Source organism: Oncorhynchus tshawytscha, linkage group LG02 (genome assembly GCF_018296145.1).
Source record: "Oncorhynchus tshawytscha isolate Ot180627B linkage group LG02, Otsh_v2.0, whole genome shotgun sequence".
NCBI classification, from domain to species: Eukaryota; Metazoa; Chordata; class Actinopteri; order Salmoniformes; family Salmonidae; genus Oncorhynchus; species Oncorhynchus tshawytscha.
Genome location: NC_056430.1, coordinates 51,210,907 through 51,223,450, shown reverse-complemented (window position 1 = coordinate 51,223,450; position 12,544 = coordinate 51,210,907).

Below are 12,544 nucleotides of genomic sequence, written 5' to 3'. Positions count from 1 at the left end.
CAGATTTTCCTCTAGGATTTTGCCTGTGATTAGCTCCTTTTTTATCCTGAATAACTGCCGAGTCCTTGACGATTACAACATCTGCTAACCATGTGTACGTGACCAATACAATTTGATTTGATAACCATAATGTGATGCAACCACCACTATGATTGAAAATATAGAGAGTGGTACTCAGTAATGTGTTGTATTGGATTTGCCCAAAACATAACACTTTATATTAAGTTAATTGCTTTGCCACATTTTTTGCAGTTTTACTTTTGGAATATTTCTATTCTGTACAGGCTTAATTTTCACTCTTGTCAATTAGGTAAGTAATTGTGGAGTAGTAACTACAATGTTGTTGATCCATAATCAGTTCTCTTCTATCATAGCCTTTAAACTCTGTAACTTTTAGTCAACATTGACCTCATGGTGACATACCTGAGTGGTTTCCTTTATCAGGACAAGACCCAGATGCAGACAGTTTGAATCACAGATGTTTATTACAAAACAAGGGGCAGGGAAAAGGTAAGTAAAGGCAAGCAAAGAGTTGTAAATCCAAATCAGAGTAAGGCAGGTACAGGACGGCAGACAGGATCAGGACAGGCAGAAAGGTCAGAGCTGGGAAGACTAAGAAAAACGACTGCACAGGAAACACGCTGGTAGAACTTGACGGGACACAACGAACAGGCAACAGACAAACAGAAAAAGCAGGTATAAATACACAGGAGATAATGGGGGACAAAAAGTGAGACACCTGGTGGGGGGTGAAGCTAAGCATCACACAGGTGAAACAGATCAGGGTGTGACATCCTTCCCCTTCGGCAACTGCGTAAGGAAGGACAGCTGTATCTTTGTAGTGACTGGGTGTATTGATACCCCACCCAAAGTGTAATTAATAACTGCTCTAAGGGATATTCAATGTCTACCAATAGGTGCCATTCTTTGCGAGGCATTGGAATACCTCCCTGGTCTTTGTAGTTGAATGTGTTTGAAATTCACTGCTCGACTGAGGGACCTTACAGAGATGAGGTAGTCATTCAAAGATCAGAGCGAGTCTTATGCAACTTATTATGTGGCTTGTTAAGCACATTTTTACTCCTGAACTTATTTAAGCATGCCATAACAAAGGAGTTGAATACTTATTGACTCATGACATTTCAGCTTTTCATTTTTTGTTCATTTGTAAAAATGTCTAAAAACAATACCTCTTTGGCATTATGGGTGGTTGTGTGTAGGCCAGTGACCAAAACAAATCTATATTTAACCTATTTTAATTCAGGCTGTAACACAACAAAATTAGTTTTAAAAAATCAAGGGGTGTGAATACTTTGAAGGCACTGTATATACAGTACAGTAGGCCTACTAGTGATTGCCATTGGCAGTAGAACAAAAATATAGCAAGCCAAAGTTGCCTAATAAGTAAAGTGCTCTGTGCATTCTCAGATCACCTTGTCAACAACATATCAACAATGTGCTAACAAAAACAAAAATCATCAACGTCAACATCAACATCTCTAGCCACTTTAATAATTATTAATTGGGTGTAATAAATGTATCACTAGTCACTTTAAACAATGCCACTTTACATAATGTTTACATACCCTACATTATTCATCTCATATGTATATACTGTACCCTATACCATCTACTGCATCTTGCCATCTTTATGTAATACATGTATCACTAGCCACTTTAAACAATGCCACTTTATATAATGTTTGCATTACCCTACATTATTAATCTCATATGTATATACTGTACTCTATACCATCTACTGCATCTTACCTATGCCACACGGCCATCGCTCATCCATATATTTATTTGTACATATTCTTATTCATTCCTTTACATTGTGTGTATAAGGTAGTTGTTGTGTAATTGTTAGATTACTTGTTATATATTACTGCATAGTCGGAACGAGAAGAACAAGCATTTCGCTACACCCGCATAAACATCTGCTAACCATGTGTACTGTATGTGACCAATAAAATTTGATTTGAACATCACTATGTATGACGCTGCAAGCTTGGCACACCTGCATTTGGGGAGTTTCTCCCATTCTTCTCTGCAGATCCTCTTAAGTTCTGTCAGGTTGTATGGGGAGCACAGCTATTTTCATGATTCTCCAGAGATGTTCGATCAGGTTCAAGTCCGGGCTCTGGCTGGGCCACTCAAGGACATTCAGAGACTTGTCCCGAAGCCACTCCTGCGTTTTCTTGGCTGTGTACTGACAGTCATTGTCCTGTTGGACGATGAACCTTTGCCCCAGTCTGAGGTTCTGAGCGCTCTGGAGCAGGTTTTCATCAAGGATCTATCTGTACTTTTCTCCGTTCATCTTTCCCTCGATCCTGACTAGTCTCCCACTTCCTGCCTCTGAAAAACATCCCCACAGCATGATTCTGCCACCACCATGCTTCACCGTAGGGATGGTGCCAGGTTTCCAACAGACATGACGCTTGGCATTCAGGCCAAAGAGTTCTTGGTTTCATCAGACCGGAAAATCTTATTTCTCGTTGTCTGAGAGTCCTTTAGGTGCCCTTTTGCAAACACCAAGCAGTCTGTCATGTGCCTTTTACTGAGGAGTGGCTTCCGTCTGGCCACTCTACCATAAAGGCCTATTTGGTAGAGTGCTGCAGAGATGGTTGTACTTCTGGAAGGTTCTCCCATCTCTACAGAGAATTCTGAAGCTCTGTCAGAGTGACCATCAGGTTCTTGGTCACCTCCCTGACCAAGGCCTTTCTCCCCCGATTGCTCAATTTGTCTGGGCGGCCAGCTCTAGGAAGAGTCTTGGTGGTTCCAAACTTCTTCCATTCAAGAATGACGGAGGCCACTGTGTTCTTGGGGACATTCAATACTGCCTACATTTTTTGGTACCCTTCCCCAAATCTGTGCCTCAACACAATCCTGTCTCAGAGCTCCACGGACAATTCCTTCGTCCTCATGGCTTGGTTTTTGATCTGACATGCACTGTCAACTGTGGGACCTTATATAGACAGCTGTGTGCCTTTCCTAATCATGTCCAATCAGTTGAATTTACCACAGGTGGACTCCAATCAAGTTGTAGAAACATCTCAAGGATGACCAATGGAAACAGGATGCACCTGAGCTCAATTGAGTCTCATACCAAAGGGTCTGAATACTTATGCAAACAAGGTATTCAGTTCATTTTTTTTGTTGTATATATTTGCAAACATTTCTAAAAACAATTTTTTTCACTTTGTCATTATGGGGTATTGTGTGTAGATCGATGAGGTAAAAAAGCCATGTAATCAATTTGAGCTGTAACGTAACAAAATGTGGAAAAAAGGGAAGGGGTCTGAATACTTTCCGAATGCACTGTACATATGACCCCTGGGCTAAAACTCTGTTGTAGCACAAGCAAGGATCTGGCGCCCTCCTGTGTCTCTCTGAATAAACAGCAAGTTGCATACCATTTTGGGGCACCATTTGGATAATGTCAGACAAATTCAGAACATTCTTACTGAAGGTATTAGACTGGACTAAGAAAGAAAGAGAAAATTAAGAGCCACTCTAGTTTTGGAAAGCCCTGTCTTAAAACCGTCAATAAATCCTTTGATTAAACTGACATCATGGATGGGACCATGTTCATGATCTATAATAGTTACTATAATGGAAAGTAAATTGCAATCTTTAATGATGTGTAACACCTTTCAGAAACATTTGCTAGTAGCCTAGTATGTGAGTAGAGAGTTCATGTTATTTGTGATGCTCCCCTGGCTGGTTGGAAAGTATATTTTTTTGCTTGTGGTTTCACATGTTCCACAGTCACACATTCAACAACAGATGACCATATCATAGGCATTTCTTTTAAAAATACCACATCTAATGAATATGTTCCAAGATTCCACTGAGTTTGATTTATATACATTGCTATAAAATAAATGATCAACTGCATTTTTTAACAGACAACAATCACTGGATTGTAGAAGACAACAGATGTGTGGAGACATAATAGTACAATCTAAGTATGCACTGACTAATGAAGTAGCTGAAAAGTATAGCGGTACAAACACAGGTCACGGCAGAATGCTGTAGATAACCAATGCATTATTGGACTTCATAGGAAGAAACAGTACATTTTACAGGAGAAAACAGAGGTGGGACCAAGTCACTATAATTCAAGTCACAAGGTTCAAGTCTTAAAATCGAGTCCCAAGTAGAACTGGTCGAGTCTTGGGTCAAGTATCAAATCAAGTCCAAGTTGTGCATTCTAAGAGCAAGTCAAGTTTTTTCAAATCTATACAGGCAATGACTTATTCAGCTACAAATCTTTGTCTATTTATTGAGGCTACCAGACAGACCTTTTTATTATTTTGTCTACAACGCATTTTGATGATGTAATAATGAATTGTAACAGTAAAATTCCAAATGCAAGCTTCATACAGTGCCTTGCGAAAGTATTCGGCCCCCTTGAACTTTGCGACCTTTTGCCACATTTCAGGCTTCAAACATAAAGATATAAAACTGTATTTTTTTGTGAAGAATCAACAACAAGTGGGACACAATCATGAAGTGGAACGACATTTATTGGATATTTCAAACTTTTTTAACAAATCAAAAACTGAAAAATTGGGCGTGCAAAATGATTCAGCCCCTTTACTTTCAGTGCAGCAAACTCTCTCCAGAAGTTCAGTGTGGATATCTGAATGATCCAATGTTGACCTAAATGACTAATGATGATAAATACAATCCACCTGTGTGTAATCAAGTCTCCGTATAAATGCACCTGCACTGTGATAGTCTCAGAGGTCCGTTAAAAGCGCAGAGCGCATCATGAAGAACAAGGAACACACCAGGCAGGTCCGAGATACTGTTGTGAAGAAGTTTAAAGCCGGATTTGGATACAAAAAGATTTCCCAAGCTTTAAACATCCCAAGGAGCACTGTGCAAGCGATAATATCGAAAAGGAAGGAGTATCAGACCACTGCAAATCTACCAAGACCTGGCCGTCCCTCTAAACTTTCAGCTCATACAAGGAGAAGACTGATCAGAGATGCAGCCAAGAGGCCCATGATCACTCTGGATGAACTGCAGAGATCTACAGCTGAGGTGGGAGACTCTGTCCATAGGACAACAATCAGTCGTATATTGCACAAATCTGGCCTTTATGGAAGAGTGGCAAGAAGAAAGCCATTTCTTAAAGATATCCATAAAAAGTGTTGTTTAAAGTTTGCCACAAGCCACCTGGGAGACACCCCAAACATGTGGAAGAAGGTGCTCTGGTCAGATGAAACCAAAATGGAACTTTTTGGCAACAATGCAAAACGTTATGTTTGGCGTAAAAGCAACACAGCTCATCACCCTGAACACACCATCCCCACTGTCAAACATGGTGGTGGCAGCATCATGGTTTGGGCCTGCTTTTCTTCAGCAGGGACAGGGAAGATGGTTAAAATTGATGGGAAGATGGATGGAGCCAAATACAGGACCATTCTGGAAGAAAACCTGATGGAGTCTGCAAAAGACCTGAGACTGGGACGGAGATTTGTCTTCCAACAAGACAATGATCCAAAACATAAAGCAAAATCTACAATGGAATGGTTCAAAAATAAACATATCCAGGTGTTAGAATGGCCAAGTCAAAGTCCAGACCTGAATCCAATCGATAATCTGTGGAAAGAACTGAAAACTGCTGTTCACAAATGCTCTCCATCCAACCTCACTGAGCTCGAGCTGTTTTGCAAGGAGGAATGGGAAAAAGTTTCAGTCTCTCAATGTGCAAAACTGATAGAGACATACCCCAAGCGACTTACAGCTGTAATCGCAGCAAAAGGTGGCGCTACAAAGTATTAACTCAAGGGGGCTGAATAATTTTGCACGCCCAATTTTTCAGTTTTTGATTTGTTAAAAAAGTTTGAAATGTCCAATAAATGTCGTTCCACTTCATGATTGTGTCCCACTTGTTGTTGATTCTTCACAAAAAAATACAGTTTTATATCTTTATGTTCTCTTTCTTTCTTAGTCCAGTCTAGCCTGAAATGTGGCAAAAGGTCGCAAAGTTCAAGGGGGCCGAATACTTTCGCAAGGCACTGTAGCTGTACAGCAAATCAGCAATCTGTTCTGCTAGGTCAGTAGCTTTCAAATCAAAAAAGGTGTGGTTCAAAACACCCGAACACGGGTGCACAATAGCTGCGCAAATGTAATTACAGCCATAAACGTCATGCGTTTTCAAAACGCAAGATACAGAAATAAACTGCGTTTTACACCTACATTTTGAGCTGCATGTCATTAATGTTAGCAGTCAATATCTACTTGGGATATCTTGTCACATTGTCCATTCTCTGGAGTTCAATCCCATAAGTATTGAAGGTAGTGCGATTTGTTACAGCTATCTTCAGACATATAGCCAGTAGCACCACTGAGCCTATATAATTATGACCCACTCAAACTAGGCCTATCTGAAATATGAAAATGATCAATGACATCACCAGGTAGCCTATTGTTGTGACAAAGATGAGTCCGTAGCAGATTGATAGATGATACTTTATATGGATAATATTGACTTAGGTTGGCTACTCTGTTTTTTCCAGGCAAAACCAGACAAAATTGAACAAGCTCTTGCTAGTCACTAATGTGTAGCACTATATGTGCGACCACCTTTGCGCGCCAATGCTGATGACTGGTCATTGGTCAACAGTAAAGACGTCCTACTTTTTAGTTCGGAAGCACAGATTAGATGTTTTTGACACAATAACTAGCACATGAATGCGACATCTGTACCAGTGGTGTAAAGTACTCAATTAAAAATACTTTAAAGTACTACTTAAGTCGTTTATTTGGGTATCTGTACTTTACTTTACTATTTATATTTTTGACTACTTTTACTTCACTACATTCCTAAAGAAAAGTATGTACTTTTTACTCCATACATTTTCCCTGACACCCAAAAGTACACATTACATTTTAAATGCTTAGTGGGACAGGAAAATTGTCTAATTCACACACTTATCTGGTCAACCCTACTGCCTCAGATCTGGCGGACTCACTAAACACATGCTTCATTTGTAAATTATGTCTAAGTATTGGAGCATGTCCCTGGCTATCCGTAAATAAATAAAAAACAAGAATGCTTAATATAAGGAATTTGAACGGACTTTTACTTTTACTTTTGATACTTAAGTATATCTAAAACCAAATACTTTTAGACTTTTACTCAAGCAGGATTTTACTGGGTGACTTTCCCTTTTACTTGAATAATTTTCTATTAAGGTATCTTTACTTTCACAAAAATATAATTGGGTACTTTTTCCACCACTGATCTGTGTCACAAAATGAGTTACAAAGTTACAAACGTTACAAAACCTGGCTAGATCATTTCAAGTCACCAGTCACAAGTCAAAGTCAAGTCTTGATGCTCCAAGTCAAGTCTCAAGTTATTTTATTTGTGACTTGAGTCAAGGTCATGTGACTGGAGTCCACACCTCTGGGAGAAAATCTAACCACAACAATACAGTACCAGATCAACAATATCAGTACCAGCAGGTATACAAACTTAAAGAAATATCACATCAGCATGTTCCAGCTACAACTGCAGCTGCTAAAAAATACATAGGATCACACTAGTTAGGTGTGTTCTTTCCTAGTTAGGTGTGTTCTTTCCTAGTTAGGTGTGTTCTTTCCTAGTTAGGCGTGTTCTTTCCTAGTTAGGTGTGTTCTTTCCATCTCCATTTGAGAAATGTAAGGCGCTGTAAAGTACTCCTTCCCCCCCTCCCTGTTAAAATGAAAATAGCATAGGTTTGTGTATTCTACTATTACAGTACATGTTTAAACATTAATACAAAATTCAAGGCCTTTGCATTTAATTGTTAAATAGACCTAGCCATTAGCTAGGATACAAAACCTTATTGATGTGGACCGAGCCTAGTTTTTGGACAGTACAGTTTAACATTGTGATCAATTAACAAGATCAATGATCAATTTACCAGTAATGTGTTTGCTTGTCCTGTTGTATTCTGTGCTGCTCTGCATGTGCACATTGTCTGTTTGTATTGTAATTTCATTTGTTTTAAATGAGCTGCCCAGGGACTGCAGTTACAAGTTTGTCGGCTGGCTTAAACTGGCACTTTTACAATAATGTTGATTAATGTGCACTGTTCCTGTAAAACTACATTTGGTAAAGTAAAAGTAAATACCTACATACCTGCACATCGTCGTTGCCTCGCTGATCTATTTTCCGTCTCTCCTGTTCATTGTTTCCTGTGGGTACAAAGAAGCTATTTCAAAATGTGATTCAACAATTTTCATACATTTTAATTTCTGTCAAACAACTGATATACTGTATAATTATTCAGTGGGGCCGGAATTATTGACACCCTCGATAAAGATGAGCAACATTTACTGAATCAAATTTTAAAAAATCTAATATTGAGCTATATTGTATGCAACAACAACAGATAGGCAGGGTACTTACAATGTAGGACAATCAGGACAATGAATATTCTCCCCATATTTACAGATGTTAACTGTGAGGTGAGTGAGACACTTGCGTTTTCTACCCAAGGGTCTTTCATTATGGTTACCATACATGGACAGATACACAGAGCAGCTAAGTTATTGGTTCACTGTAAGAAATGCCCCCTCCTCCTTTACGCCCCGCCTGATTATGAGTAGATTCATACAAAAAGCAAATGCCAACCACCAAAGTCTTACGTTTTTCTAATGAACCCAGCCAAACCAACCAAGATCACTGGACGTACTTCATAATTGACACTGATGGCATAGCTGAAATATGTAAGTGTGCCATGTTTTAGAACACCCCTGTGGACATACCAATTTAAAATAATTGCATTATATCTTTTACTGAATTACTTTTCAGCAAGAACCCCTCCAAAGAGCATCTTCTAAATGATTTTCTGCCTCACAAAAGCAGCCATCCTGCCATCCCACCACCGGCTGTACCATTTAGATAGTGACATGGTGCATAGACAGATGATAAACAATACATTTGTTAGACCATTGTAGCTAAAGTATTAACTCTCTGTGTCATTAACTAAGACCATGTCATGTTTTACCCCTCAGTCAGTTGCAGTGCTAGTAATAGGTCAAATAATGGTAAAACAGTGACCTCTATCAGTGTTTTTTGGTTTTGCACAGATGTTTCATTGCAATACAGGGTAAAGCATCAAATCAAACTTTATTTGTCACATGCGCAGAACACAACAAGAGTAGACCTTACTGTGAAATGCTTACTTACAAGCCTTTAACCAAAAGTGCAGCTCAAGAAGAGTTAAGAAAATATTTACCAAATAAACTAAAGTAAAAAATTATAAAAAGTAACACAATAACAAGGCTATAAACAGGGGGTACCGGTATTGAGTCAGTGTGCGGGGGTACAGGTTAGAGGTAATTTGTACATGTAGGTAGAGGTGAAGTGACTATGCATAGATAATAAACAGCGAGTAGCAGCAGTGTACAAAACAAATGGAGGGTGGGGGTCAATGTAATAGTCTGGTGGTCATTTGATCAGCAGACTTATGGCTTGGGGGTAGAAGCTGTTCAGGAGCCTTTTGGTCCTAGACTTGGCGCTCCGGTACCGCTTGCCGTGCGGTAGCAGAGAAAACTGTCTATGAGTTGGGTGACTGGAGTCTCTGACAATTTTATGGATTTTCCTCTGACACCGCCTATTATATAGGTCCTGGATTGCAGGAAGCTTGGCCCCAGTAATGTATTGGGCCGTACTCACTACCCTCTGTAGCGCCTTACGGTCAGATGCCGAGCAGTTGCCATACCAGGCGGTGATGCAACCGGTCAGGATGCTCTCGATGGTGCAGCTGTAGATGTTAATGGGGGCCTGTTCGGCCCGCCTTTTCCTGTAGTACATGATCAGCTCCTTTGTTTTGCTCACATTGAGGGAGAGGTTGTTGTCCTGGCACCACACTGCCAGTTCTCTGACCTCCTCCCTATAGGCTGTCTCATCGTTGTCGGTGATCAGGCCTACCACTGTTGTGTCGTCAGCAAACTCAATGATGGTGTTGGAGTTGTATTTGGCCACACAGTCGTGGGTGAACAGGGAGTACAGGAGGGGACAAAGTACACACCCCTGAGGGCGCCCAATGTTGAGGATCAGCATGACAGACGTGTTATTGCCTACCCTTACCAGGATCCAGTTGCAGAGGGAGGTGTTTAGTCCCATGGTCCTTATCTTAGTGATGAGCTTCGTGGGCACTATGGTGTTGAATGCTGCGCTGCAGTCAATGAACAGCATCCTCACATAGGTGATCCTTTTGTCCAGGTGGGAAAGGGCAGTGTGGAGTGCAATTGAGATTGCATCATCTGTGGATCTGTTGGGGCGGTATGCAAATTGGCGTGGGTCTAGGGTATCTTGGAGGATGCTGTTGATGTGAGCCATAACCAGCCTTTCAAAGCACTTCTTGGCTACCAATGTGAGTGCTACGGGGCAGTAATCATTTAGGCAGGTTACCTTCGCTTCCTTGGGCACAGGTACTATGGTGGTCTGCTTGAAACATGTAGGTATTACAAACTCAGTCAGGGAGAGGATGAAAATGTCAGTGAAGACTCTTGCCAGTTGGTCCGCGCATGCTTTGAGTACACGTCCTGCTAATCCATCTGGCCCCGCGGTTTTGTGAATTTTGACCTGTTTAAAGGTTTTGTTCACATCGGCTAGCGAGAGCATTATCACACAGTCATCCAGATCAGCTGGTGCTCCCGTGCATGATTCAGTGTTGCTTGCCACGAAGCGAGCATAAAAGGCATTTCGCTTGTCTGGTAGGCTCGCGTCACTGGGCGGCTCGCGTCACTGGGCAGCTCGCGTCCGGGTTACCCTTTGTAGTCCGTTGTAGTTTTCAAGCCCTACCACATCCGATGAGCATCACAGCCGGTGTAGTAGGATTCAATCTTAATCCTGTATTGATGCTTAGCTTGTTTGATGATTTTTTATGAGGGCATGGATTTCTTATAGGCATCTGGATTAGTGTCCCACTACTTGAAAGCGGCAGCTCTAGCCTTTAGCTCGATACGGATGTTGCCTGTAATCCATGGCTTCTGGTTGGGATATGGTCACTGTGGGGACGACGTCATCGATGCACTTATTGATGAAGCCGATGACTAAGTTGGTATTTTCCTCAATGCCATTGGATGAAGCCCGGAACATATTCACATATTCACATACTCAGTGAAACATAAGATATTACAGTTTTTAATGTCTCGTTGGTATTATAATCGTAAATCATCACTTTTATTTTCCAATGATTGCATGTCTCTTAATACCGAAACAACTTCTGGACATCAGAACGGGGATTACTCACCACGAACTGGAAGAAGCTTATTCCTTTAATGAGTCCGATGAGAAAGATACACTGCTCTCCCGGGAACAGGCCCAGATCCCCGTCATTTGGGTGAAGAAAAGGCAGAGGAAAAAAGGACGCAGATTAGGCTGCCTTTTGAGAATCCATAGGCGAGCGAGTGAACTCCCCCTGCCATCAATTCTACTTGCTACTAGCAAGTAGAATTGATACTAGCAAGTAGAATTGATGGCAGGGGGAGTTCACTCGCTCGCCTATGGATTCTCAAAAGGCAGCCTAATCTGCGTCCTTTTTTCCTCTGCCTTTTCTTCACCCAAATGACGGGGATCTGGGCCTGTTCCCGGGAGAGCAGTGTATCTTTCTCATCGGACTCATTAAAGGAATAAGCTTCTTCCAGTTCGTGGTGAGTAATCCCCGTTCTGATGTCCAGAAGTTGTTTCGGTATTAAGAGATGGTAGCAGAAACATTATGCACAAAATAAGTTTAAAAATAAGTTGCAAACAATGCAAAAAAACCTAACAAAATAGCACAATTGGTTACGGGCTTGTAAAACGTCAGCCATCCACTTCAGCGCCATCTTATCCCAACATTGATGTGGACATTTACAGTGCATTCGGAAAGTATTCAGACCCCTTGACTTTTTTCACATTTTGTTACATTACAGCCTTATTCTAAATTGTATTAAATCCTTTTTTCCTCATCAATCTACACACAATACCCCATAATTTCATTTTTGAAAAATGTATAAAAAATAAAAAGATCTATCTGTACTTTGCTCCATTCATCTTTCCCTCGATCCTGACTAATCCTGACTCCCACAGCATCCCCACAGCATGATGCTGCCACCACCATACTTCACCGTAGGGATGGTGCAAGGTTACTCCAGGCGTGACGCTTGGCATTCAGGCATTCAATCTTGATTTCATCAGACCAGAGAATCTTATTTCTCATGGTCTGAGAGTCCTTTAGGTGCCTTTTTGCAAATTCCAAGCAGTCTGTCATGAGCCTTTTACTGCCTAGTGATGTCACCAGGCAGAACAAAAGTCAATCCTGCCAAAACAAAAAATTCATGCAGGTTTTTTGAACAGCTCTTACACTAAAAGAGCATTATTATAATTTTCACAATTTCACAGTATTATTCCAACCTAATAGTGTGGAAATATATATAAAGCACAGGGAAATCACGTTTTTTGACTGAACTGGGCCTTTAATTGAAAGCACAGTGCACAATTTAACATATAACATCATTGACTACCATGACATAGGACACTTAAATA